Raw genomic sequence first — 27578 nt, forward strand, 5'->3', positions numbered from 1 at the left:
TTCAAGATCTGGTATACATCTTAATTCATTTATGTGTATTTTGCTCATTGTGGATAACGTGCCCCAAAATATTGGAATTGCTTCCAAGTTCCAACAATGTTTACAATTTACTATCAGCATCAACTTTAAAAGGGTAATAATACTAATTTTGTAATGCAAATTGTATATAACTATGGCATAGGTGTTTATTTTCCTACAAACCTAGCACTTGACAATTCATTGGCTTAGCAGATAACAGATCTATTGAATGAAAGCACATATAGATTCTTAACTTAATTAGCGAAAACAAATTTCATATTAGCCAATCTCAATCACAGTGACACAAACAGATTCTACCCAATCAACATTCCTTCATTAACATTCAAAACTTACTTGGGCTCCTGTCCTGGGATAATGGCCCACCTAAGAAAATTACAAATTACAATATACTTTGGATCTGATCCAGCAGATCAGGCCGTAGATCGGTCCTCCGTCCCCTTTGCTAATCTGGATCTCCAAACTGCCCTTCTACATTTCTTCAGATTCGACATACTAGAGTATCACACTCTTCACTGAGATGCCTCTCTCAATTTCTTGTGCTGCTATATGGGTGTCTTCTCTCTCCCCTTAGCCTTGTTTTTATAACTTTACATTGACCTAAATCCCTAACCCTAAGCTTCAATGTGATTGATGGCCGAGGTTAGATCTCGCATCACTTGAGATCAGGAGCTGAGAATAAAACATAATCATTAAAGTAATTATTTCACATTTCCTAAGTTTACGTTTGCTCAATTAGCCAACATAATAATTATGTGTTTTTCCTAAGACAAAACATAGGTGAAGTTACAAAAGCAACTAGAGCAAGTATGCTAAGGAAATCTGTGGGCGACTTCTACACGTCTAGACACTTAGACTTGTGCAGAAGTACTTGCTCATGATACAAATAGCATCACTTCCTCTTAGCAAGGGAAGTACTTCTGGCTGCTAGAATTGACTTTGATCTTGGAATGGCATTCGTTTCCATGGCTGCTCCCTTTGTAGTAGAAACCTTCCCTGCCACTTGGTTTGGGAACGTCCTCGAAGTCCCATTCCCCTTGGTCTGGTTCCTAGAACCAAACCGCACTTGAAAATCCTATAAGGTCATTTCATACCAATAGACCTTCTTGATAGACTTGGAGGAATTCACCAACTGCTCCTCCCCACCTGAACTTGAATAAGTTGCTCAACATTTGCAGCTTCTTGTTCCTTGTTCTCTATCACTGTTCTTTTTCTTGCCATTGCTCAAATATACTGGCCCTTTAAGCCATACAGGTTGCTCTCTCTAACTCCTATGATATGTCCATTACTAGCAATGTTTTAAAAACCGGCCGTTTCGAAACCGAAACGGCCGAGTTGAACCGAGTTGATGCCTGGAGGAGTGACCCGGCCAAGGAAACGGTCCGGTTGACCGAGTCACACATGACTCGGCCGAGTCATTCAATGACTCGGCCGAGTCATGTGTGACTCGGTCAACCCGGCCGGTTCCGATATGACTCGGCCGAGTCACAAAGGAACGGCCAGGCACGCGTAAACCACATAAAAATAATCATTTTTTTGGTATTTTTGAATTGTTTAATGAAGTTTATGGATCCCAAACTGTTATAATAATATGCTAAATGTTTTTGGGGTCCATTTCCCCCTCCCAAACCCTATTTAAGACACCCAAATGCTCTCATTCACTCACAGCAGTCTTATGCATTTGAGTGAGAGTCTTCTTTGAGAATTAGTGAGCAGTTCTTGAGCTTGTTTTGGAGCAGCAGTGAGGAGTCTTGGAGGAGCATTGTAGCTGGAGTGAGGAGCTTCTTGGGCAGCCATTTGGAGCAGCATTGAGGAGCTGATTCTTGGAGCAAGCTTAAGGAGGCAGTTTGTGCCTGGAGGTATTTCTTTCCACCTCTATAAATCTGTTTTTGCTTAGTAAATTTTAGGTGCATATCAAGAAAGCTTAGAGAGTGTTTTTTGTCAAATAAATGAACATTGAATCAATGTTTTTTTTTTTTTTTTTTTCATTTTCAGATTGTTTTCCTAGTCAAAAAATGGCACCTAGAGCAAGAGATCCTGCTTGGGCATATGTTGAAATGGTTGATAGTCAAATGCATTGCAAATTTTGCCATAGGAAAATTAAGGAAGGTCCTGGGGGCATTAATAGGCTGAAACAACACTTGGCAGGGATTAGAGGCCAAATTACCCCATGTACCTCACCAAAAATTGGGGAGATTAGGAAGAATTTGTTGGCCAACTTTGAGAAATTTAAAGAAGATAAGGCTAGGCAAAAAGAGATACAGGCTGAAATTGGGAGGAAGAGGGAGATACAAAAAATGATGGCTACCAACCCCCACTATGATTTTAAGGGTTCTTCCTCTATCCCTCAAACTGAGGCATCCAACCCTTTCCGTTATGTTCCTCCCTCTTTTGGTTCTGTTCATGATAAGGGAAAGGGTAGAATGAATTTGAAAAAGGGTGATGTGACTATCAAAAGTTATTTCACTCCCTCCTCTCCATCAGATGCACATGGTCCTGAAGTTAGTAAAGGTCAAATTCAGCCCACTTTAGATGACCATTGGAAGAAAGAATTGAGGGAGACTGCTTGTGAGTACATAGCTAGATGGTGGTATGATGCTGATATCCCCTTTAATGCTGCTCGTTCACCATATTATGAGCCTATGTTTGATGCCATACATGCTGCTGGAAAAGGCTTCAAAGGCCCTACTATGCATGAGCTAAGGGGGTTTTGTTTGCAGAAAGACATTCAATCCATTAATGAGTATTTGCAAGAGTTCAGGGACTCATGGGCAAGAACAGGGTGTACCATCATGTCAGATGGATGGATTGATCAAAGAAACCGTACCATCATTAACTTTCTTGTCTTCTGCCCACAGGGAACCATGTTTTTAAAATCAGTTGATGCATCTGATAAGGTAAAAGATGGCCACTTGTTGTTTCAGCTATTGGATCAGGTTGTTCAGGAGGTGGGGGTGGCTAATGTTGTTCAAATCATCACAGATAATGCCTCTAACTACGTTCTTGTTGGTAAACTGTTAGAGGAAAAACACAAGACCATCTTTTGGACCCCATGCGCTGCACATTGCATAGACCTCATGCTTGAGGATATTGGAAAATTAGATTGGGTCAAAAAGACTGTAGATCATGCCAAAAGCATAACAAAATTTATCTACAATCATACACTGGTTTTGAGTCTCATGAGGAAACACACTGGAGGCAAGGATATTATTAGGCTTGCCATCACTAGATTTGCTACACATTTTTTGACATTGCAATCTATGCTTTCCCAACATAGAAACTTGCAAAAGATGTTTTCCTGTGATGAATGGAATCAAAGCAATTGGTCTAACAAACCAGAAGGCAAAGAATTGAAAAGGAAAGTCAATGAAGAAACTTTTTGGAGAAAGGCAGCAGAGATTGTGAAGCTTGCTGAGCCACTAGTTAAGGTGTTGCGGTTGGTGGATGGGGAAAGGTTGGCTATGGGCTTCATTTATGAGGCTATGGATCAAGCAAAGGAGCAAATAAAGACATCATACAAGGATAGAGTGGCAAAGTATGGGCCCATTTGGGCAATCATTGATGAAAGATGGAACAATCAACTCCATCGCCCTATACATGCAGCTGGGTATTTTTTGAACCCACAGTATCATTATAAAGCTAAGGAGTCAGGAGCTTTGAGGGGGGAGGTCAGAGATGGACTGGTTGATTGCATTGAACACATGATCCCATCGGAGTCTGATCAGTTGGAGATACATCGACAGGTCACATCCTTCAGCAATGCATCAGGTACCTTTGGGAAGAACCTAGCAAAGATTGCAAGAGAAGCAGATGAGCCAGGTAAACAAAAATTTCAATTTTTAATTTCTTAATGGTTTTACTTCTTTTATTAAAGTTTGTTAAATCATTTATAATTTGAAAGTTAGATATAATTTGTAATTTTGTTGAGCTTCAGCCTTCATCTAACTCATAATTCATTACACTCCTATGTTTTTTGCAGCGCAATGGTGGGAGGCCTTTGGTGGCCAGTGCCATGAATTACAAAGGTTTGCAATTCGTATTTTGAGTCAAACTTGCATTGCATCTGGGTGTGAGCGCAATTGGTCTGTCTTTGAGAGGATTCACACAAAGAAGAGAAACCGTTTGGATCAAAAACGGTTGAATGATCTAGTTTATGTCCAATACAACCTTCGGCTCAGACGAAACCAATTGCTGAACAAAAGACCTGATTCAGATCCCATTGTGTTGGAAGACATTGATCCAACATCAGATTGGGTAGTGGAGAGTCGTCCACCAGAGTTTGATCCTGATGAGGATCTTGATGTAGATATAGATATGGAGACATCAGTTGAACTTGAACATGTTGTTCAACTTCAGCCTGTTCAGTTGAATGCAGATCCCAATCCACCAGCCTCAGTCTCACAGCCAGCAAGCACTCCAGTTGTAGGTGCTTCCTCTGCTCAGCCACGACAGAAGCGCAGCCGCATATCTACTCTATCTCAGCTTGCATCTGCTGCACAGCCTGCTAGTGGTACTGGTACCACTTCTACAGTTGCAGTTGGAGACGATGATGATGATGAGGAGCCATGGGGCCCCTTGTCTGACTCTGATGATGATGATCCAAAGATTGGTCGAGATGATCTTGGCTCCTCTGGCAGTAGCTACTAGCCAGGGCCCAGTAGTACTAGTATTGCAGTCTGGTCACCATCACAGTTTACTTTTGTTGTAGAGGCCATTTCTAGCCTCCTTGGTTATTTGTATTTTGTTTTGAGTCTTTGATCATGTATGACAGTTGACTATGTATTGCCATTGGGTACCATTTTGATATAGTGGATTGGTTCATGAGCCTACTTTGATCATATGTTGTCTTCCATCTATATTATAATGCTGTGTGTTTGGAAACATGAATGAAAATCTTTAAAATTATGTTTAAAATATTTAAAATTATGTTTTTTAATAAAAAAAAATAAATATTTAATGTATTTTTTACAACGACCGAGTCATTGAAATCGAGCCAGCCGAGTCATTACCGTTTCGGAGTCGGAGTCGGAGTCGGAGTTTTAAAACATTGATTACTAGAGCTAGATCTCCTGGATTTGATCAGTGTCCCTCGTGGAATGCCACACATAATCCCTTCTTCTCTATCATAGAGGCCCAACATGCCCCTAGGATGGCCTTGAAACTACTTGATGGGCAAACCATGATTTAGAGCCTAGATGAGGATGGTCTTCTAGACAATGTTTGAGGAGGGCTTGTTACACTTAATGGATCTTTTTTCTGCAAAATCTAAGAGGCCTTGTAAAGGGGGTAACCTACAAGGAAAAACTAGACAAAGGGAGAAAAATGAGGTGTGGTCCACTGTCACCACATCCACTACCTCTAGTTCTTTGTGGAATTTGACAACTGGAAGGCTTCCCTTTAGATAGGTCACCTAACAATATGTCAAGCTCAAGGATCATAGTGACAAGTTAGGCTTATAGAAGACAACTCAATGTTGCAGGAAACGTCCCCCCCCAGATCTAACCCCTGAAACGCGCTTCGGAAAAACTGAAATGCGTTTCAGCGCTTCCTGGAAATTTCAGGAAGCGTCTGCCTGAAACGCGTTTGGGCACTTCCTGGAAATTCCAGGAAGCGTTTGCCCGAAACGCATTTCAGTTTTTCCAAACCGCGTTTCTGACGGCACTTCGCTCGTATAAAGCATCAAGCTTCCGAAAAAAAAATAAAAAAATGCAATATATATATATATATATATATATATATATAGCAAAAATAATATAAAAAAAACATAAATATAACAGATGCTCCCTCATGGTAATGTTAAATTCTTAAAGTAAAAGTGACATTCTCCTTTATTTTTCATTTTCATCCTTTTACTTAAATTTTGAACATTACCATGAAATGACCCAGGATGTTTGAGAGTGGTTCCAGCCTCATTGGACTTCATATGGAGAAAATAGAATTTCGTATCCTATTCAAAATTCAACAGACTTAACAGTTTTTAGGAATTCAGGATCAATGGGATTGTGGCATTTCATTAGATTATATCAAGTATGAAGGTATGCGATTAGCATTTAATCAAGAGCACCAAGCCCTATATGTACCCTAGTGTTGGTGGTGTTAATTGTTGAACTCCTTTGTCATGCCCTTAGCAAAACATTACCTTTCAATCAAGTCAAAATCATTGATCAAGCATGTTAAGCTTTTTCTACCATATTTTAAGTCTTGGATTAGGTAGTTTGATCAAAATTGGGCAATGTTGACTAATATCCCTAGATAGTCGAGGTAGAAGCAACGGCTAGACAAGAGGAGAAGAATCTAGATTCTAGATGGTTGATGCATCTAAATGGTTGATGCTTGAATAATCAATCATTAATGTACAATGGATGCTATATCTATCTTGATTTATGCAAAAATATGCATGTTTTCATGTCTTCTACAACTAATTTGGTATTTGGGATGTTTATTTTGAGTATATATATATATATATAGCAGATGCTTCCGCAGACGCTTCACTTCATAGATTTTTGGAAAATGACGCTTCCACGTCCCCGCTTCCAAAAAACGTCCCTGTTTCGTCCCTGCTTCGTGCAACATTGGGACAACTCTTGCTAAGAACAAGGCTTAGGAAGTAAGATAGGGCACTGTTGCGGGGGAGCGCCCCCCCCCCTTTGAACCCGCTCCCGAAGCGCGCTCCCGTAAAAAAATTTGCGCTCCCTGGTCTGTGAGGGAGTGCTTCAGGGAGCAATCGCTCCCGCGCTCCCGGAGCGCTTTTTAATGCCCGGGAGCGATCGGGGAGCGATCGCTCCCTGATCGCTCCCGGGCATTAAAAAACGCTCCGGGAGCGAATTTTAAAAATCCGGGAGCGGTTCGGCGGAAAAAAATTCCGCCGGACCCGAAAAAACAAAAAAATTTAACTAATTTTTTTTGGTTTATAAGCCCAATGGGCCAAAAAAAAATCATTTCAATGAGATTGAGCTTGAGCTTGAGAGCTGAGGAAGAGCAAAGGAGCAAGGAGCAAGGAGCCAGAGCTGAGGAGCGAGGAGCAAGTGCCAAGGAGCGAGGAGCAAGCTTGCAGAGGTAAGTAACTTAATCATTTAGTTAGTTTAGTTGGTTAGGTAGTTAGTTTGTTTAGTTTAATTTACCTGTTTGAGTTTAAAGATCATTAATTTAAATTAAATTAATAAATTAAATGAATTAATCCCAATAAACTAAATTAATTTGCAGATTCAAGACTCAAACCCTACAAACATCAAACACGATGGACCTGGGGATTTTTATTGGCATTTTCCTCTTCCTGGTCCCTTTTCTGGTTATTATGGTGGTGGAGAGTAGGAAACGGAGGGGGCCTGAAACTGAAGAGGTGGATGAAGAAGCCGGAGGAAGTCAAATAGGTGAAAACCCCAGTGAGGAGGATGTGGAGGAGGGTGAACATGAGGGTCAAAAAACTAAACAAGACCAAACTCCATTGTGGAAATATGTTCAGAGGGCTGAAACAGGGAGAGGGGGTGGAACCACTAAATTTCATTGCCCCCATTGCAACACTGATTACACAGGCTCATACACCCGTTTGAGAAGACACCTTTGCGGGAAAAGGGCATGGGATGGAGAGAAACAAATAGGAATCAGAACTTGCGACGCGGTGTCAACAGCAGATAGAGCCAAATACATAAAGGAAGAGGAGGACGCCCAATACAAAGCAAAAAGATCAAGGGGTTTCTTTGAAAGCTCACAAAGAACTCCTTCAGCATCCTCCCAAGGCAGTGGATATGGACATGGAGGCTCAGGGTCATCATCTTTACGCCGTAGAACCATATCAGATTTCCTTGATGAGGGGTGTAGGAATGATGTGGATTCAAAAATTTACAGGTTCCTCTATGCAAATGGGATACCATTCAATGTTCTACGCTCACCTTATTGGCACGAAATGGTTTCTGCCATAAATGATGCCCCTAAAGGATACAAGAGCCCTGGGTATGACAAGGCAAGAACTGTTGGCCTTGATCATGAAAAAGCAAAAATATCACATTCTTTGAATAAAATGACAAGTTCTTGGACTGACAATGGGGTGTCCATTGTATCTGATGGATGGACAAATGTAAAAGGCAAGCCATTGATAAGTGTTCTTGCTGTGTCCCGAAGTGGTCCCATTTTTCTAGCTGCACATGATTACTCAGACAAGTTCAAGACCGCTATCAACATTGCAGAAGCATTGCTTGAAACAATTGAGCGTATTGGCCCATACAATGTCATCCAAGTCATCACTGATAATGCTCCTAATTGTAAGGCAGCGGGAGCAATTATTGAGGATAGATACCCGAACATATTTTGGTCTGGATGTTTGGTTCACACATTGAACCTTCTGTTGCATGATATTGTCAAAAACAAAAATGAACAATACCAATGGATTGGTGATTTGTACAAGAAAGGAAAAAAAATGATAAAATTTATTACAAATCATAGCAATACCCATGGCCTTTTCCGCAGTCACTCGAGATTGGAGTTGCTGAAGATTGCGAGGACTAGATTTGGTAGCTATTACCTCACCTTCAGGCGCCTTTTGAAGGTAAGAGAGGGTTTAGCTAGCATGGTATCAAGTCCAAATTGGCAGGTGTTAAAGGAAAGGGCTACAAATGTAGCTGACATTGCAGGTTTTGAAACGGTGGAGGAGGCCGCTCTTGATGGGCAGTTTTGGACAACTGTGAGACAGGTATTGGATTTCACCAAGCCAATTTATAACATGATTCGGTTTGCAGATACAGACAAACCAGTGATTGGCGAGGTGTATGAGCAAATGGATACCATGTTGGGGGAAATAAAAGACATTGTTAATAACAGAGATCCCGACTTGTACAATCTGATTCACGATTGTGTGTGTGAACGGTGGAAAAGGCTTAACCTTCCACTACATTGCTTGGCGTATATCCTTACGCCAAAATACTACTCAGATTCTTGGTTGGGCAAACCTACAGCAGGGGGTGGTGTTAGGACCAGTGTTGTTAAAATCGCGATAAAATCGCGATTTTTTCCTCTGCCCGATCAAATCGCGATTTTTATTCGTAAAAATCGCCACTTTTTTTTATACCGATTTTTATCGAAAAAATCGCGATGTTTTCAAAAAATCGCGATTTTTTCGAAAAAATCGCGATTTTTAAGAAAAAAATCGTGGGGGCTTGGGACAACATAGTTTTATAACTTTTTTTGGGTTTTTTCATGCAATTTTTTTGAAAGAAACAAATAATTTTTGAGTGGGGCAACTTAATGATCAAGTCTATGCCCTAGTATGGATATGCTATTCATGGTAATGTTAAATTCTTAAAGTAAAAGTGACATTCTCCTTAATCTTCATTTTCATCCTTTTACTTAAATTTTTAACATTACCATGAAATGACTCAGGATGTTTGAGAGTGGTTCCAGCCTCATTGGATTTCATATGGAGAAAGTAGAATTTTAGATTTCATTTAAAATCCAGCAGACTTATCAGTTTTTCAGGATTTTAGGATTGGGAGATTGTAATGTTTCGAGGTGACACCATCCGCCCAGCCTACCCCTGCCACCAGTAGAGGACGTGGTCTACCTCCTATAGCTCCTACTTCTAGTTCTTCAGCTTCTAGAGCACGTCAGACTCCACTGCCATTTCCACCAGCACAGGCACCAGCTTCTACATCTAGAGGGAAAGAGAAAGCTGTGCCATTTTCTCGCAAGAGGGGCAGAGGAAATCAATAGGATTAGACTTTCATTTTATTGTATATGACATTATGACATGATGAGATACATTATCATATTTTTTGTTGATATTTTGAGGCTGAGTTGGACTTGGGACTCAGGACTTACTATTCAGGACATGATTCAATGTTATGTGTGATTTTAGCGCTAGAAATGATATTAAACATCTTATATATTAGTTTTTTTATCATATTTATGTGTCAATGTATTTATTTTATGTTGTAGATGGTTTAGATATTAAAAAAATTGAAAAAAAATGAAAAAAAATGAATATTTTTGTGCCAAACGATTTTTTGCCGCTTTTTTCCGATTTTTTCCCGATTTTAACGATTTTTTCCGCTTTTTTCCCGGTGCCGATTAAATCCCGATCGCGATGTGTGCAACACTGGTTAGGACCAAACCCCATTTAGATCGAGAGGTAACTAAAGGATATCTGGATGCATTAGAAAAGTTGGTGCCTGACAGGGAGGAATGTGCAGCTGTGCACCTTGAAATAGGCAGATACTTCACTGGCAGTGGTTTGTATGGTAACTTCCATGCAATGGACGACAAAGATAAATTTGATTCTCTCACATGGTGGGAAACATATGGCGGCGACGGACTTTTGCGAAAATTGGCATTGAAAGTTCTTGCACAGGTTGTAAATTCTTCTTCTGCAGAGAGGTGTTGGAGCACCTACAGTTATATACATAATGTGAAAAGAAATAGGCTCAACGAAAACCGAGCAGAAAGCTTGGTTTATGTGCACTACAATTTGAGGTTGTTGAGCCATTACTGTGATCGGGCTAATGAAGATCCCACATATAAAATTTGGGACAATCACCCTGAGGACGACAATTTGGAGGATGGCATTGTACATATGGAAGAACTAGAAGATGAGCTTGTACGGGATGAAGCTGAAGCAGCTGCAGCAGCCATGCCACCTCCACCTCCACCATCCAGTAGCAGTTCTCGGGGCCCGAGTCTTGTTCCATTGCTGTCGCCACCTCCATCGACACCCTCGCGTGGAGGCTCTAGTTCTGGTCGTCGGTCTGGGCGGGAGACTCCTAGAAGACCGCCACGACCTACTTATACTCCTGGAGACTCTCGTGGCAAGGGCCACTTGTAGATTTACAGTTTACTTGTCTTTTTTAGTTTCTATTAGACTTGTCACTTTAGTTTTCATAACTGTTCAGTGTTGAGTTTTGAGTCCTTGACTCTTGACTCTTGACTCTTTCATATCATTATGACATTATGATATTTTTTGTAAACATTATATCACTGTGACAATGAAAATTTGAAGTTTGAAGTTGGGCCTTGGCAATTATAACTCATTGGTAATGATTGTGAATTATGAATATGATGCTTTGTGAAAGACTAAAGTTGTTTCATTTCATCTCATTATTCATGTTTCATTTTGTAAATTTTTAACATTTCATATCATGTTAACAGTTAGAAGTTAGGACTTAGAAATATCTTCGATATTACTTCTTGTAATGGTTAAACTTGGCTTACAAGTACAACTTGTTACTTTGGTGATCAATGATGATAAATGTTATTGAATTGAATGTTATTTTAATTTATTATTTTACTAAGGTTGATGACGATTATAATTTCTAGATGATTGATGTGATATGGTTCAATGATCAATTTATGTTTTTTTTATGTTTTTTATGTCTATTTCATCATTCTACATGTTTTTGTTGACATATATGTATCAAAAATTAAAAAATATAAAAAATATATATATTTTTAAAAAATCGCTCCGGGATTCGCTCCCAAACCGGGAGCTTCTGAAAATGGTCGCTCCCGCTCCCGCTCCCAAGTAACACTGAGATAGGGTAATCAACATCCTCTAATAAGGCCAGTTTAGGGCACAAGTGATCTAGCGCTTGAGAAGTAGCAAGCCAAATGGACTAACCTAGAATCGAGAGGCCAAGGAAAGTTTCTATACAATGAATATTAGCAACCAAAGGAATAAGAAACCTTCAACAAGCCCTCAAGTTGAAGCCTAGGGCAAACTAGGGTTTTCCTAGGACAAAATCTACCTAGGGAAAAAGAGTTCAGCCTTAGAATGGATGGATTGACCACTAGAAGGAATGATTTTGATGCAACCAACACTCCTTCCAATGTTGAATCGTTCTAGAAGCCAAGCTTGACCTTAAAGGGGCTGAAAATCAGAATAGAAGAGATAAACTTAGATTTATGGGGAAATTTGTATGTGATCAACAAAGTGACAAGGCCAGTGCCTAGTCCTTAGGATGATGGAGTCTATGGGAGTGAACAGTTGGCCAAATCTTGGCAAGGAGTAAGCGAATTTTGAAGTCCTAGCTCAAAACCCCAACTATTACTTTTTTGAGGGAACAACTTCACTTGGGAGAGTTAGTTTAAAGATACACCAAGGGGATTGCCATTCACATTCTATTAATGAGTAATAGATACAATGTCATCATCTAAATTCCATACATTGATTTTCAACAACTACTAGGACAGTAGAACCCTAGATAATAAACCATTCCATACGTTAGACATGAGAATAAAAAATTATCAAATCCAAGGTATACTTGCAGGATAAAATGCATGTACAATCCTTTATTCCTTGAAAGTAACATCTCCAAGACCAAAAAACTGTCTCCAAATAGCAAAGTACACCATAGAGTCACATCTCCACAAGAATCCAATAAGGCTAAAAATCTCTAAGAGTGATAAAAAAAATCACAAGTGACCATCATTCAATATAATGAGTCTCTCCTCTATTTATATTAGGAGCAAGACTAATAATTAGCCTAATAAAGCCACTAAAACAAGTTTGATGTGAAAATGTCTTGGGGTTACAGGCCAACCCAATAGCTTTAACATAATATGCCGCCTTAATTAGTCCACACGTGTGAGTTGTAAGCTCTCTAGGGCTGATTTCATCAAATGTAAATGCTCCAAATGCATTGCTCCAGGGCGATGAGGTGTCCAAAATGATGTAGAGGCATGCGAAGTCCATGATTTGAGGGTTGGTCCCCAAATTCACCTCATTACCAATTGTGGGGTTCCAAGATCTAGTTGGGCAACATAAAGTGGTCCCCATGGGTCTCCAACTGCTAAATGTGGCCTCCTTTGCTCCAACGTTAATAGCTTCTTTGGTGCAACAAGCCCTCCCTAGTCTATTATAGGGAGACCATCCTCATTTAGGCTTTGAACCAACAGCTGCCCATCAAGTTGTTTCAAGGCTAGTCTGGCGGCATGCTGGGTCCAATTATGTCATCCTGAAGAATCCTCAAATTTGGGTCAAAATCAACCAACATCTTGGGTGTTGAAGGTGCTTTGCAGCATGTGTGATCTAATGATGCTGCTAAGAGGCCTAAGAGTTTCAATGCTTCACCTGTTTATTCCAATATACTTTTTTGAAGAGCTGGGTACTTGTGGAGTAGGTGCCTAAGACCTGGGTTGCGAACCACCTGACAAGAACAACATGGAGTCTAGTGAGAGAAGCCAACATCAGGCACCAAGTCAATAATGCATTTAAGTGAGCCAAACTTGAATGAGAAGGGCAATTTAATACTTTAAATAAGGATCTCCTTCCAAAATCAGGACCTTAATCTCGCAAAGATGTTTTCTCTGTAAGTAGGTGTGACTATAGATCAACCATATTAAGTGCTTCCAACCCCTAAGGAGAAGTAACCTTTCCATGGTCCACCCTTCAATTGATTGGTGTTAGTGAATAGTAATGATGATAACGGAGAGGATACGACTTCATGTCTAAGTGTCATGGCCAAGGGGACCAACTAGTGTGTGTGTCCACATCCTGGGTATTTAGATGGGAGGAGGGAGCATTTGTGCATGCATGACTTACTAGATCGACCTTTGTTTTTCCACCCCTCTTGTGTAATATTCCCAATTTTTGTGAGCACAAAATTGGAAAGGGGTTTTGCCAAATTTTGATTAAAATAGGGCAAATATTATTTTTAATGTGTAGAAAAATAATATTTTATTGGAGAATGCAACAAATATTATTTTATTAAAATGGCAGCAAAAAGCTATTAAGTGGAAAATGGCCCCCACCAATAAAATAATATTAAAAAGGATTCTAGAAGCATGGAGAGAAATTATATGAAGAGAGAGTTCACATTTCATCTTCTCTTGGAGTTGTTTAACAAAAGGGTCAGAGTGTTGTTTAGCACAAGAATTCTAGATGGAATTCCACCTTCATTTCAGAGAAATTCGAGTGACTCCCTAGTGAGGATGTTGGGGACATAGTTGCAGGAATCGCCCCCCCCTCGGATCCTAAGCCGGAATCGCGTCCCGTACGGAAGCGTTCCAGAACCTCCAGGCGAAGCGCGATTCCGGTTTTTCTGAAGCGCGATTCCTAAATTTTGAAACGATTCCTGGAAATTGGGTTGCGTTGCCCCGGATCCGCGCTTCGGAGGGCGCTTCGGGCATCCGGAAGCGCACGCAACCCGAGGCTCAAAATTCCTGTAAATGTACACTTTTTATTTGTCTGGAATGGAATCGAAATGAAATGAAGCAAACTTGTTTTGTTCACCTGAAATCTATTTTATTACTGGTTATATATCTTTTCAGGATCGACCTTTTTGTTATTTTTTAAAGACATCATGCCTTCATGGTTGCTTGATATTTGTAACTCCCTGTCTGTCTCTACCAGATCCGAGACCAAAGCTCACAGATTTCAACGACGATAAGGGCAAATATCTGGTCAAAAATTTCATGGCTTTCTCTCAAATTTGAGCTGTAACGTTCATAAACCTAAAAGCCTGTGAAAAAAGCATCGCAAATATTTTATGAATCTAATTTGGGGACTGCGATTTGTCGAGGTTAAATAGGGTGGGCGCGGTTAAATGTACTGCAAACATCGTATTAACATGAAGTGTATCGTCAAAATTATTTTTACTACTATTTTAGAAGTTAGGCGTTTTTCTTTACTTTTTTCTTTATCTTTTTAATTTTAATTTTTTTTGTTCTTGTATTTTGATCGATCCATGATCATCAGTGTATAAATTATTGAGAAACATAATAAGTTTATAAATTATTGAGAAACATAATAAAGGTTTGAGAAACTCAACAAGGTTTTTTCTCAACTATTGGACACCTCATTTTATTGAATTATAAATATAATAGAATCTATTAAGAAACTTAATAAAGTTTTGAGAAATTCAAGAAGGTTTTTTCTCAATTCTTGGACGCCTTATTCTATTGAATTATAAATACAATAGGATTTATTAAAAAACTCAAGAAGGTTTTTTCTCCACTTTTAGACACCCCATTCTATTGAATTATAAATACAATATGACCTATTAATATTTAAATAGATTCAATATTTTGAAAAATTTCTATTTCTGAAACTTTAGAATTCTAGTTAAATAATTTTTGTAAATGTTTTAAGTTTAATTTTTTTTTTGTGTTTTTAAATTCATAAATAAATTTAACCTTCTAAATAACTTCTACACATTTGAAATTTGCAAATTATAGAACTAAAATTTATAATTCCAACAAATCTTTATTAGATTTAGAGCAAAATTAGCTCTATAACATGTCAAAAAAAAATCTAAAATTAAAACTACTTGCTAAAAAATAAATAAATTTTGGACATGACAAATGTTGACAGTTGCTCACTTGCTAGATAAATCATAATATGCTCTATGGTTTATGTTTTATAATATGCTTAAATGTTTTATGTTTTATAATATGCTTAAAAATTTGATGTATGTTTGTAATAGCTAGAATATAGATGATTGTTGTACATACTAGTAACTACAATGGAATCATGGATGCCATATCTATCTTGATTTATGCAAAAATATGCATGTTTTCATGTCTTCTACAATTAATTTGGTATTTGGGATGTTTGTTTTGAGTATAAATGCAAAAAAATATAAAAAAATATATATATATAGCAGACGCTTCCGCGGACGCTTCGCTTCCTAGATTTTTGGAAAATGACGCTTCCGCGCTCCGCACTTCCGCTTCGCGCTTCCGCTTCGCTCCCGCTTCGTGCAACATTGGTTGGGGATTCAATCTTCCAGGCTTGCACAGAGTTTATTGTAGGTGTTTACCCTGTTCTGCATATTTTTTGGGCGCAAAAGCAGTTCAAAGTGTCCACTTGAGAATTATCTACAAAGGGTTGGAGTACTAGAGGTTTTGCAGGAAATTTCTCTCATTTGAGCTGGTGATTTTGTAGTGAATTTGCAGGACTAAAGAGCTGGAGCATTGTGGTACAAATATATATTTTTTTGAGTAGTGTGTAGAGCTTGGCAGACTGGGAAACTCACACTAAATTAGTGCTTTCTGGATCAGCTGGAATCTTCCCAAGAATTTTTGGGTTTTGTGAGAGGAGTATGTGGTTAAAATTTCAGAATTTTCTAGGCAGTATTCGGGCTAGAAATCAACATTCCTTTAGCAATGCATTTTATGAGTAAATTGGGTAATTCACACCACTTGGTGGGCTTGATATTGGCTTGGATTTAAGCCGAACCATTTCTGGGTTTTTATGGGTTTGGTGTGAGGAGCCTCAAATTAAATTTTTAGAATTTTGGAGCAATATTGAGGGCAGAAACACCAGTTCATCCTCAACAACAACAACATAATTTTTGGGCAGTGCAAGTTAATTATTTGGGCCATTTTCCATCAATTGGGTCTAATTCATTTCACTTGGGTTTTGTATGCATGCAGTGGCAATCCCAGGATCCAGTGTTGTGAACATCTCGATCACATCCTGATTTTATCTTGAAATCATGATTTTTATTGATATTTTGATGATATCATGATTTTGGCAATGTTTTGCCGATTTTTATTGATATTTTCCTGATTTTCCTGATTTTTTGGTTTTGTGGGCCCTTGCCGATTTTACCCTGATGTCGATGTTCGCAACATTGCTAGGATCTATTGTTCTATTCTATTTTGTGCCCAATTTCCAACATTATTAATAAAATGACTCAGCATTCTTGCCCATTTTGTTTAATTTTCCGATGGTGCATGCGGGTGTTAAATTTATATTGTTGTAACTTTGTTCATGTCATTGTTGTTTATCGAACATTTCTATGAGGAATATTACAATGGTATCAGAGTATGATCTTGGCCAACTATGGGGAAGCCAACAAGATCATGGAAGAGTTGTGCATGCATGCATAGTGATTGGTGGAGCCGTAGACAAACCAACAATGCAAGGGAGTGTACAGGAACTCCGGGATAGGATCTGTAGGAATACTAAGAGGTTGGCCCAGTTGAGGAAGATGATGGAGCAGTTCCATCTTCATTATTATCACATAAAATCTAGAGGTGTGCATGCCATGGGGGTGAAACCGTTTACACAATATGGGGAAAGTCAATAGAATTAGGGCAATAAACTACTTCAAAGGGAGTGGACAGGACGAGAGCAATTAGATGATGGGACCAAGTGGAGATCTTATTTCAGATTGTGGGACTTAGGATGCAGGTACATTAACAACGAGCTTGAGGAGGAGGTTGAGCATGAGGACGATGGCACGCAGGATTGTGAGGAGCATGTAGATATCCTGAGTGTGATGTAGGAGTTACCCTTGTTGGAGATTCCTTTGATAACCCTAGTTGACACATTGGTGGAGACAATTGAGCATACACTCATAGGGCCATCCGTTGAAGAGGTACCTAGAGTTGTGACCGAGTTTCCAGATGATGGCCCATAACAAGTTGATGGGGTGCCAGGAGACATCCACCATTGATGAGGTGCCAGGAGATATAGAGATATCTAGAGTTGTGATCGAGTTTATAGATCATAGCTGCCTACAGTAGTTTCAACAACTCCAGGCTGACCTTCTAACATTGAAATAGAAGGCCACGATAGTTCGAGAGACCATTTTGCAGCGAAAGGAAGAGTTGGAGGGCATTAGAGCAGTTTGTGCGAGTTAGTGGCCAAGCTAACTCGCATTGGGAAATTGTTGGATTCCCTAATGGTATGGCTAGAGTACAAATTGAAGCGTCAGAGCAACCCTCTTCAGTCATACGTAAATGGGGCTTGCAACACTGTTAGGTTACCTCTGCACATGGGGGAGAGAGAGGTAGAGTTACCTAGTTAGATCTCATGTGTTGACTAGGACAGTTAGATGAGGCAACATGGGTTGCACAGGGTGCAACATTCGCATGTTGAGGCTATTACTTGTATGGGTACACATGCATTCAATCCTTCCCTTGGGGTTGGATGGCGAGAGATTTTAAGTTGGTACTCGGTGGAGTGGGCTAGACCTATGGGGATGATTGTAATCTAGAGTGAAGCTCAAGAAGAGCTTTTAGACATTTGGGATGTTGGAGGCCCATGTCGGCTTTGGGATTTGGGTGGGGCTTTCTATCATATACTAGAGATTCAGGATGTCTATTACATTAGTTGTATAGTTGACCCAACAATTAAGCACACACATTCTTTAGGGTAGTTCCAATTGGCACTAGTGGCCAGTCAGTTTGAGAGAAGACTCCATGGGTTGTTTGGGCATGTTGGTTGTGCATGGGGTCCCAGGATGATTAGCATACTCTGGTAGGAGTTTTTTGGAGGAGGTGGCATGGGTAGGCCACCGAATAGGGCATTGTATGGGGACAATGCTCTCCCATTGATGTATTAGGCACAAGAGCCATCGAGGGTCGACACAACAACGATATCCCCTCTAACAAATGTGGGGTTAGGTCACTCAGGTCTACAAGGATAGATGAGGAGATATGACGTGCATCATAGTGGGTTCACTGGTAGAGTGGTTGATACCTTTGTCGATGTGGGATACATATGATACAGGGTGGTACATGTTAAAAATTGGCAGCTTAGGGATGAATTTCCTCAAGTAAAATCTCATTTTTGACAATTTTGGAGTGCCTTTCTAAAATAGAAAGTCATGTATAGCATCTCAAGTATGAATTTCCAAAAATAGTGAATCACCTTGCATCAATTGGTAATCAGGTATAGTTGAAGGAAAATCACTTAACTTATCATTGATCAATCCTAATAGTTCAATCTCGACTTAATCATCAATATTATTATTGTTATCCTTTATGATACTATGATATTATTATTAAAAGGAATTACAACTCATCTTACCTTCATCACCTCAATCACTTCGCACCTCTCTCCTTGATGAGTCACATGGCACTACTTAACCCTCTCTCTCTTAATGATATATTACACTCTCTCTTATGTACTCATTAAAGACATGGCATATTCCTCTTACAGTAATTAAAGGCATGTCATAAGAATTCTTCTTATGCTCTCTTTAATGCATATGTTACACTCTCCTTATCTAAGGCATACATACCTCTCTTAGTGGCATAAGTTACTAAGGCATGCATTCGTCTCTTAATGTCATAAGTTACTAAGACATGCATACCTCTCTTTAATGGTATAAGTTACAAAGGCATGCGTTTCTCTCTTTAATGGCATGAGTTACACTCCCCCAAATGGCATATGTTACTCTTCCTCAAGGCATGCGTATTGCTCCTCCTGTATGAGAAGAGTTCGTTACTCCTATATATGTGTCTCATGTCTTCTCACCTGACTACCACTACTTGTGCATTGTGAAAGAAGAATTCGAACTTGAGAGAGAGTTGGTGAGACTTGAAGAAGATTGTGAGAGAGAGAGACTTGCAGAGTGAGAGCAGAACTTGGTGAGCCAAGGTTGATTTAGTGCTTCAGTGTTTCAATGGTGATTCAGTTGAAGTGAAGGCTGATTCAACATTTGCATCTACATGCTACAACTTGTTTAGATTTGGGTGAACTTACTCATTCTCTTGATCACTCATTACACTCTGTATCTCTATTGAACAATTGATATCTAATAGAAGAAGAATCTAGTTGGGTTTTCCTCTTGTTGGTTTTTCCCTGGTCATTGGACCTAAATTCCCTGTGTCTCATTTTGTTTTTGGCTATCTTCTATTGTGCATTTGGTTTATGTTCTATCTACAATTGCTTAACTAATATTGCAGTAGAAAAAAGTTTTAGAATAAGTAATTGTTTCAGCATAGAACATCAAAAATTTCAACAGTACAATACTACGAAGTGGTACCCATGGGTGCGCAAAGATATGTTGTAGAGTCTAGTACTATGTAGAGGAATGTGGCCTGATGCATACAAACCCAAGACCCTAGTATCTAATGGTGTATAGGGGTATGCACCGATGAGCAGTGGCTTGTAGAGGAGCACAAAGGTGTATGGTGGTATGCCATGGTGCATGGGCTTGCACCATGGAGTAGGAGCGACTCATGCTGCATTGGGTTTGCAGGTGGAGTGGCAGATGCATTTGTACGTATGAGACACCAGAGCATATGGGGTGACACAACAACATGCAATGGCATTTGGGGGTGTACAACTGTATGCTGCAAGGCACAATGGTACACAAATTGTATAGGGTGCAATGGCATATGGTGCTGCACAACGAGATCTTGAATTGTTGTCTCTGTAGAGGACTCTTGACAAGGATGTCAGGCGTACCCAGTAAAATCGGCCTTCCTAACCAGTAACCGGTCAAACCGGACGGTCAGCAAGGCCACCGGTTGGAATTGACTGAAAAACTCGGTCAGGAAGGCGATGTGGCGGATTTTTGGCCCTAACTAGCCGGTTTAGGACAGAATCGGCTGGTTTGTAGTCAAACTGGCCGGTTCCATCCTAAACCGGCCGATTACTATAGAATGTTTATGTGAATGAGCTAGGTTGGTTCAACTAACATAAAACTTTCAAGATGTGCAGCTAGTAGAGGTTGTGACTCAAATGAAACAAGCTTGAGTTGGAATCAACATCCATTGCCACTTAAAGTCCACCTACATCTTGAAACAACTACATTTTACCTACAAGCTCCTTGTTTCACATCATATCTTTAGCTTGTGTTGTTTAAAGCCTTTTTGGCATTGAGCTTATGACTTGTGAAAGTTGTGGAGTGTTGCTAAGCCTTAATTTTCCATCTACTAGTCCCTCTTTTATCTTCACCTCAAGTCTTTTGTTGAAGTTTTCAAGCTTTGACACACCTCCTCGAAAGTTACTCTCGTTGTGACACTTTTCATGTCACTTAAACTTAGAACTTGCTAGTCCCAGAAACATTCACTAATTTTTGGCAACCTTCCATCTTTGTAATATGGCATGCATCATCGAAGCTTTTAACTTTTTAATACTTACGACAAGGTGAAAATCTCCTAGACTTTGAACCTTTTAAGCCAGTGTCATTTGATCAACTACCTCTATCTTTTGATTTTTTGCATCAACCTATGGCACAAAGTCTGCAAGTTTTGAAGTTCAAAGTTACCACAACACGTTGCACAATGATGTACCTTTGGGTATCAATAAAGGTGCAATAAGACCATAAGAGCCACAAAGCAAAAGAAACAAGTTTGGAACTTTCAATAATGTACGTCAGATCACATGTAAATGAAAGATTGAAAACTCCAATCCTTATGATAAGGAGCAAAAGGAAAAGAATTTGCAAATGTTGCATTTTGCAAGCTACTTAAACTCAACCTCACAAGAAAGTAAAACTTCAATATCAAGTAAATTGCAACAAGGAAAAGAGCTTATCATGATAAGCTGTAAATGAATGCGACATGTCGCAAACATCATAACGACTGAAAGATTCAACTCACACAACAAGACACATAAGAACGACTGAAAGATTCAACTCACACAACAACACACATAAGATGGATCAATAACGATGCGCCACATCACAAGTTGCAGATCAGGCTGAGGCATCCTCAGGCTTTGAACCAGATGATGTCTATGTAGCTCCTGATGATGATCCTGTGTCTAGTAGTGGTGATGAACTTGATGATTGATCATGTGTACACTGTAGACTTGTAGTAGGCCAATGGCCTCATAGCTTGCAACATTGCTTTTGGACTTTATAGGCCATTCGAGCCTCATTGCTTATGTATTTTACTATTTTGTCGATGATATGTATTGCACTCGGTGCGATTTTGATATATCACCTTTACATGGTATATAAATGAGCAAACTTTGCATATTTTGTCTCTATTGGCTTGGAATCATGGTTTTAAATCTTAAAAATAGTTTTGTTTAATTAAAAATTAACTCTTATTTGTATTTTTCTAAAATTGGTTCGTTTAGACCTAACCAGTCCCTATTCGACCGGTTCCGGTCGATAAACTAGTTCATTAGGTGGACCGGTCCGGTCACTGGTTCTGGTTTTAAAAACATTGGGCATACCATCGGGTTCGACTTACTCGTAGTCGATGAGGGGATGGATGAGTATCTGGGGACATCATGTTCATTGGAGACAGGTTTTCAATTGAGTTATTAGTAGATCCGAGGCAGAGAGAGGGACATCCATAGGATTACCCTTGAGTATCCATATGGGCTCTTGATCTTACCCTTGGATACCTATACACCTATCATTCTTCAGTATTGCCTATAGCTGTAGAGAGTTTGGTTGTTTCCCCTTGATGCTCTCAATACAGGAGGCAGGACACAATAGGTTTACTCGAGACATTTAGATGGCATACAGTGTATCTGGAGAGAGACTTTTCGACGGTGGCATTTGGTCAGGATGCAAGCTAATGGATACTAGCTCGGGAATTGTGTGGTTTGCCGCAAGGTTATCATATGTTTTGCCTCTAAGTTCATACTTAGGGAGTCGCATGATACACTTTCAACAAGATAGATCGAGGCGATATATGATAATGAGGTACATTGGATGGTAGACTTCATCGAGAGGAGGGTGTCTAGACTCCAGGCAATGTCTGGGTGCATCATCAGAAATTGGGATAACAAAGTTCGCTCTATGGTCAGATAGGAGTAGAGCAGTTTGGCACGTACAAGATTGATCTTGATGATTGGTGGCCATATGATTACATACAGGAGTCAAAGGCGAGGCATAGATGGGTTCTAGTAGATAGTGTTAGTTTTTGATAGCATCAGATGTGCTCTAGCCATGATAATTGGTGGAGAGGCTAAGACACATGAGTTCTAAAGAATTCAGAAACCATTTGGTGAAATTCCACCAGGATTGTATTTTATTAAAATAATTAATATTTTTAATGGGGTTCCTAAGTTTAAACTTAGGAAAATTAAAGTTTTAATGGGTATTAATCAAAATATAGGTGAGAATGTTCTAGAAAGCGGATCAAGTCAAGGTTTTAATCTTAGCCGTTGATTAGAGACTTAATCTTGGCCGTTGAAGTCTCAAGGAGAAAGGTATAAGGAGGCTTGCGGTTCATGTAGAAACACACACAGAGAGAACAAATTGATCTAGAGTTCAAAATAACTAGGGCTTGGAAGCTGAGAAATTCGAACTAAGTGATCATTCTACAGGAGAGGGGCAGGGATAGTTCGGGAATACTGGGCAGAGAGGTGGAGAGTCACTAGTGGAGACAACACAACATCTAAGGGGATTGATGTTGGGCCAATCTGGGTCCATGCAGGCCTGACACTGAAACCAGGGAGAGCTAGCGCAGAGGAGAAGCTGCCTTCACGCAGAAATCCAAAACTGTCGGGGAGCTGTTGGAACAACCGGGATAGGTTGACGTAGAAGCTCCAGGAGGCAGAAGAGACAACGCAGCGCTGACACAGAGCCTGTAAGGCTGGCACAAGGCCTATGTAGGGCCAGCGCAGAGATAACCAGGGTTTGCCAGTTTTGCTACTAGATCAACCGGAATTTGTCGGGTGATGTGAGGTAATCTCACTCAGTTTTCCGCGATTATATTTTTCTCTGTAATTGGATTGTCAGGAGGGCATCCTACATTGTATTCATAACTACTGCTTAATAATATAAAACCCTCAGAGCTGTTGCATCGGTTTTCCCGCATTGGGTTTTTTCCGGGGACTATTTTGTCCAAAAATAACTGTGTCCTATGTATCTTGTTCTTTGCTCTGTTTCTTGTTTCATGTAATCAAATTAAATTGGTGTAGGCTGCAGAAGTAATTTACTTGAGTATTTTTCAGAAATTAACTTGATAATGTATATTAAAATCAAGTAGGAGAAGTAAATTTCAGTTTTGCTGTAGTAGGGGTTCCTTGAGTGTAGGAATTTTCACATGGTATTAGAGCATTGATTTTGAAACAGGAAGAGCAGATCCAGCGCTGAGCAGAGAGGCCAATAGCTGCATTTGGCAACAATTCGAATCCCCTTGAAGGGATTGCGCAGACCTTGCCGAGAAAGCAGAGATTATGAGGAAATCTCTCCTTTGAGAGAGTCGACAGAGAGGTACGATTTCTGGTTCGTGAGCTTGCATTGGCAAAGGGAGTGACACAGAACCGTAGCGCAGTGCTTGAAGGGCGCAATTTTTTCCGGGGCAGAGATCCGTTGAAAAAGAGCAAAGAGACATAGAAGGGTAATTTTTTCCTTAGAGGACTTTTCTTGCCAAAAGTTCGTATTTTTCGCTTGCAGGCAGCAGACCAGTGCTGTGCAGTGACTAGAGGAGCCAATTCGACAGTTTGGGTGAGATGGCATCACATGGGCTCAGAGATCAGGACAGGTTGGAAGGAGCTTCCAATTATTTCATATGAAAGACCATAATCTTAGGTGTTCTAGAGGAGTACGATCTCGAAGCTTAGGTCAAAAGTTTTGTAGTTGTTCCCACGGATAATGATTAGAAGAAGAAGTACAAGACTGAGCAGGGAAAGGCAAAGAGGTTCATACTCTATGGAGTTCGAGATATGTGGTCTGACACTTGCAGGGTAAAGATACAACCCGAGAAATGTGGGAAGCTTTGTCTTCACTGTACGAGGGTTCTTTCGAATAACAAAAGATGTACTTAGAACAAAAGTTGCAGTGGACATTGATGCAAAAGGGAGAAGTGTTTAAATCCTTTCTTCAATGTCTTCAGGACACCAGAGACCAACTCGCTGCAGTGGGGTCTACTTCTCAGTCTACCGCGATGGTAAGGATAGCCTTGAATGGTGTTTCGGATGAATGGCAAGTCTTTGTCCAAAGTATATTGGGCAGGGAAAGACTACCTTCATGGGAGGAGATGTGGGCAACCCTTCAACAGGAAGAATTAAGGAGGGATATGGTTAAGGTCAACCTCAATGGAAGCAATGGGAGTGGCATGAATACCAAGGAGGAGGAGAACACAGCTCTAGCATAAAAGGGACAGCAGAAGCAGAAGCGAAAGAAGGACATTTCAAAGGTGAAATGTTTCAGATGTGGTGAGATGGGCCACTTTGCATCCCAGTGTCCTTTGAAGGAAAAGGATAAGGATGAGAAACATGATCCTAAGGCTACTCCAACAAAAATTGACGAAGATAAAGTTAGCCATGAGTGCCCACGCATCTCCAGGAGGGAAATGGGGCGATATAGAACTGTAGTTGGGAGGACTACATGTGGGCAGGATCCTTGAGGAACCCACCTCTTGGATCAATTCCTTTCTACGGGAGCCTGAGATTCAGTAGTAGCGAGATGGACTTAGTGTCAGATGATGCAGTGAGTTGGTTGGAGAGACGGATGCAGTAGTATGAGACCAGAGACCGATCAACGCAAAGCAAGGTTGGCGAGAGTGCAGATGGAACAGTGTAAAAGTCAACAACAATGCAGAAGATTCAGAGGGTCAGAGACTAGTAGCAGTCAGATTCCAACATTCACATGGTATTACGCTGAACATAGTTAGTTTAGTAATTTTGGATGTTTTTCAATTGCTTCTCTCAGCAACTGAGTTGCAATACGAATGCAGTGTTAGCAGTGGCAGTGCTAGCAACATAGCAGATGCATAATTTGAGAGGGAGCTATAGTACAGATGCAACAGTGGCAGTGTCATGGGCAGAAGTACAGTGTTGGTGGCAGTGACAGTGCAGAAACGAGATGCTTCAGAGACAGAGCAACATGCAGTTGGACATTGTTGCTAGAGCACATTCCTCGCTAAGAGGGAGTGCTAGTTTTTGATAGCATCATATAACAATTCTCTGGCCATGAAAATTGGTGGAGAGGCTAAGGCACATGAGTTCTAAAGAACCCATAAACCGTTTGGTGAAATTCCACTCGAATTGTATTTTATTAAAATAGTTAATATTTTTAATGGGGTTTTTAAGTCTAAACTTAGGAAAATTAAAGTATTAATGGGTATTAATCAAAATATGGGTGAGAATGTTCTAGAAAGCAGATCAAGTCAATTTTTTAATCTCAGCCATTGATTAGAGACTTAATCTCGACCGTTGAAGCCTTAACGAGAAAAGTATAAGGAGGCTTGGGGTTCATTGAGAAACACACACAAAGAGAACGAATTGATCTAGAGTTCGAAATTTCTGGGGCTTGGAGGCTGAGAAATTCGAACTAAGAGATCTTTTTGCAGCAGAGGGGCAGGGATAGTTCGGGAATACTGGGTAGAGAGGCGGAGAGTTACTAGTGGAGGCAGCACAACACCTAGAGGGACTGACGTTGGGACAGTCTGGGCCCATGCAGGCCTAGCGCTGAACTAGGGAGAGCCAACATAAAGGAGAAGTTGCCTTCACGCAGAAATACGAAACTGTCAGGGAGCCATTGGAACAATCGGAAGAGGTTGATGCAGAAGCTCCAAGAGGCAGAAGAGACAATGTAGAGCTGACACAAAGGCTGTAAGGATGATGCAAGGCCTATGCAGGGCCAACGTAGAGATAGCCGAGGTTAGCTAGTTCTACTGGCGGATCAGTCGGAATCTGCCGGGTGAAGTGAGGTAATCTCACTCAGTTTTCCGCCATTATATTTTTCTCTGTAACTGGATTGTCGGGAGGGCATCCAACATTGTATTCAAAACTACTGCTCAATAATATAAAAACCTCAGAGCTGCTGCATTGATTTTCTCGCATTGGGTTTTTCTGGGGATTATTTTGTCCAAAAATAATGGTGTCCTATGTATCTTGTTCTTTGCTCTGTTTCTTGTTTCATGTAATCAAATTAAATTGGTGTAGGCTGTAGAAGTAATTTACTTAAGTACTTTTCAGAAAATAACTTGATAATGTATAATATAATCAAGTAGGAGAAATAAATTCAGTGTTGTTGCAATAGGGGTTCCTTGAGTATAGGAATTTTCACAGATAGCATGGTTTCAAAACAACAACCAGTGAGGAGTGGGAGTTGTGAACTTCCAGTGTGGCTATGGGATCTAGGTATCTAGTTGACTGATGGATCACTCCACTTTGTGGTGACTATGACCATGATAGCCGGTGATTTAGTGCATTCTTCGGTTGACACATGGGGGATCACTGTGGTCTTCATCATATGGCGAGTGAAGCATAAACACTGTTACTGAAGCATGAAAATTGATAGCTTGGAGGCTTGAATGTAAAAATACACAAGAGGTATTTGTAATAATAATTTCTTATATATATAAAATGTATAAGAGATGAATGTTACAATGAGTACCCGCATATATATATACCTAAGTAGGTGTCCTTTCGTGACTAGGCATGTCTTTTAGACATGCCTCTTCACTTAACTTAATGACTATTTAACATAATCGATATTTGATTATTTAACATTTACATTTATTTTATTTATTTACTTGTTATGAATTATATTCATAACATAGCTTTAACACTGTGGATTTTCTTCACTTAGTGTCTGTCGTCTCGATGTATATAATTTGGATAATCTAGCTATCCTCTTCGTCATGTAGCTCATTAGTAATATTCCCTTGGATTTTTTAATTTTTAATTTTTAATTTTCTTTCAACTCTAAATTTATTTATTTATTTTTATAACTCATATCTATATATATATATATATATTTAATTATATGATTGATTTAATTTTTGATATATTATTATGTACTATATATAATATATAGTTATTATATACCGAAACATCAATGGGAAGGTCACAACGTTTGACAACAACTCCCAAAAAAACGACGAAGTATTGAATCGTCAATATTGTTTGACCGCAGTGTTGTGATGAGGCTTCGTCGGGCCTAGTGTAGATAGAGTAT

General features: G+C 39.8%; 1 protein-coding gene across 2 annotated transcripts in view; it reads left to right on the plus strand.

The window, feature by feature from the left end:
* The window catches only part of APC6 (anaphase promoting complex 6), a 320808-nt gene that overhangs the window by 240892 nt on the left and 52338 nt on the right, over window positions 1–27578 (plus strand). The gene's annotated exons all lie outside the window — the stretch shown is intronic.

This window comes from Pinus tabuliformis, chromosome 5_1, assembly GCF_031772625.1.
Source record: "Pinus tabuliformis cultivar Carrire ecotype Pingquan chromosome 5_1, CPIR1, whole genome shotgun sequence".
NCBI classification, from domain to species: domain Eukaryota; kingdom Viridiplantae; phylum Streptophyta; class Pinopsida; order Pinales; family Pinaceae; genus Pinus; species Pinus tabuliformis.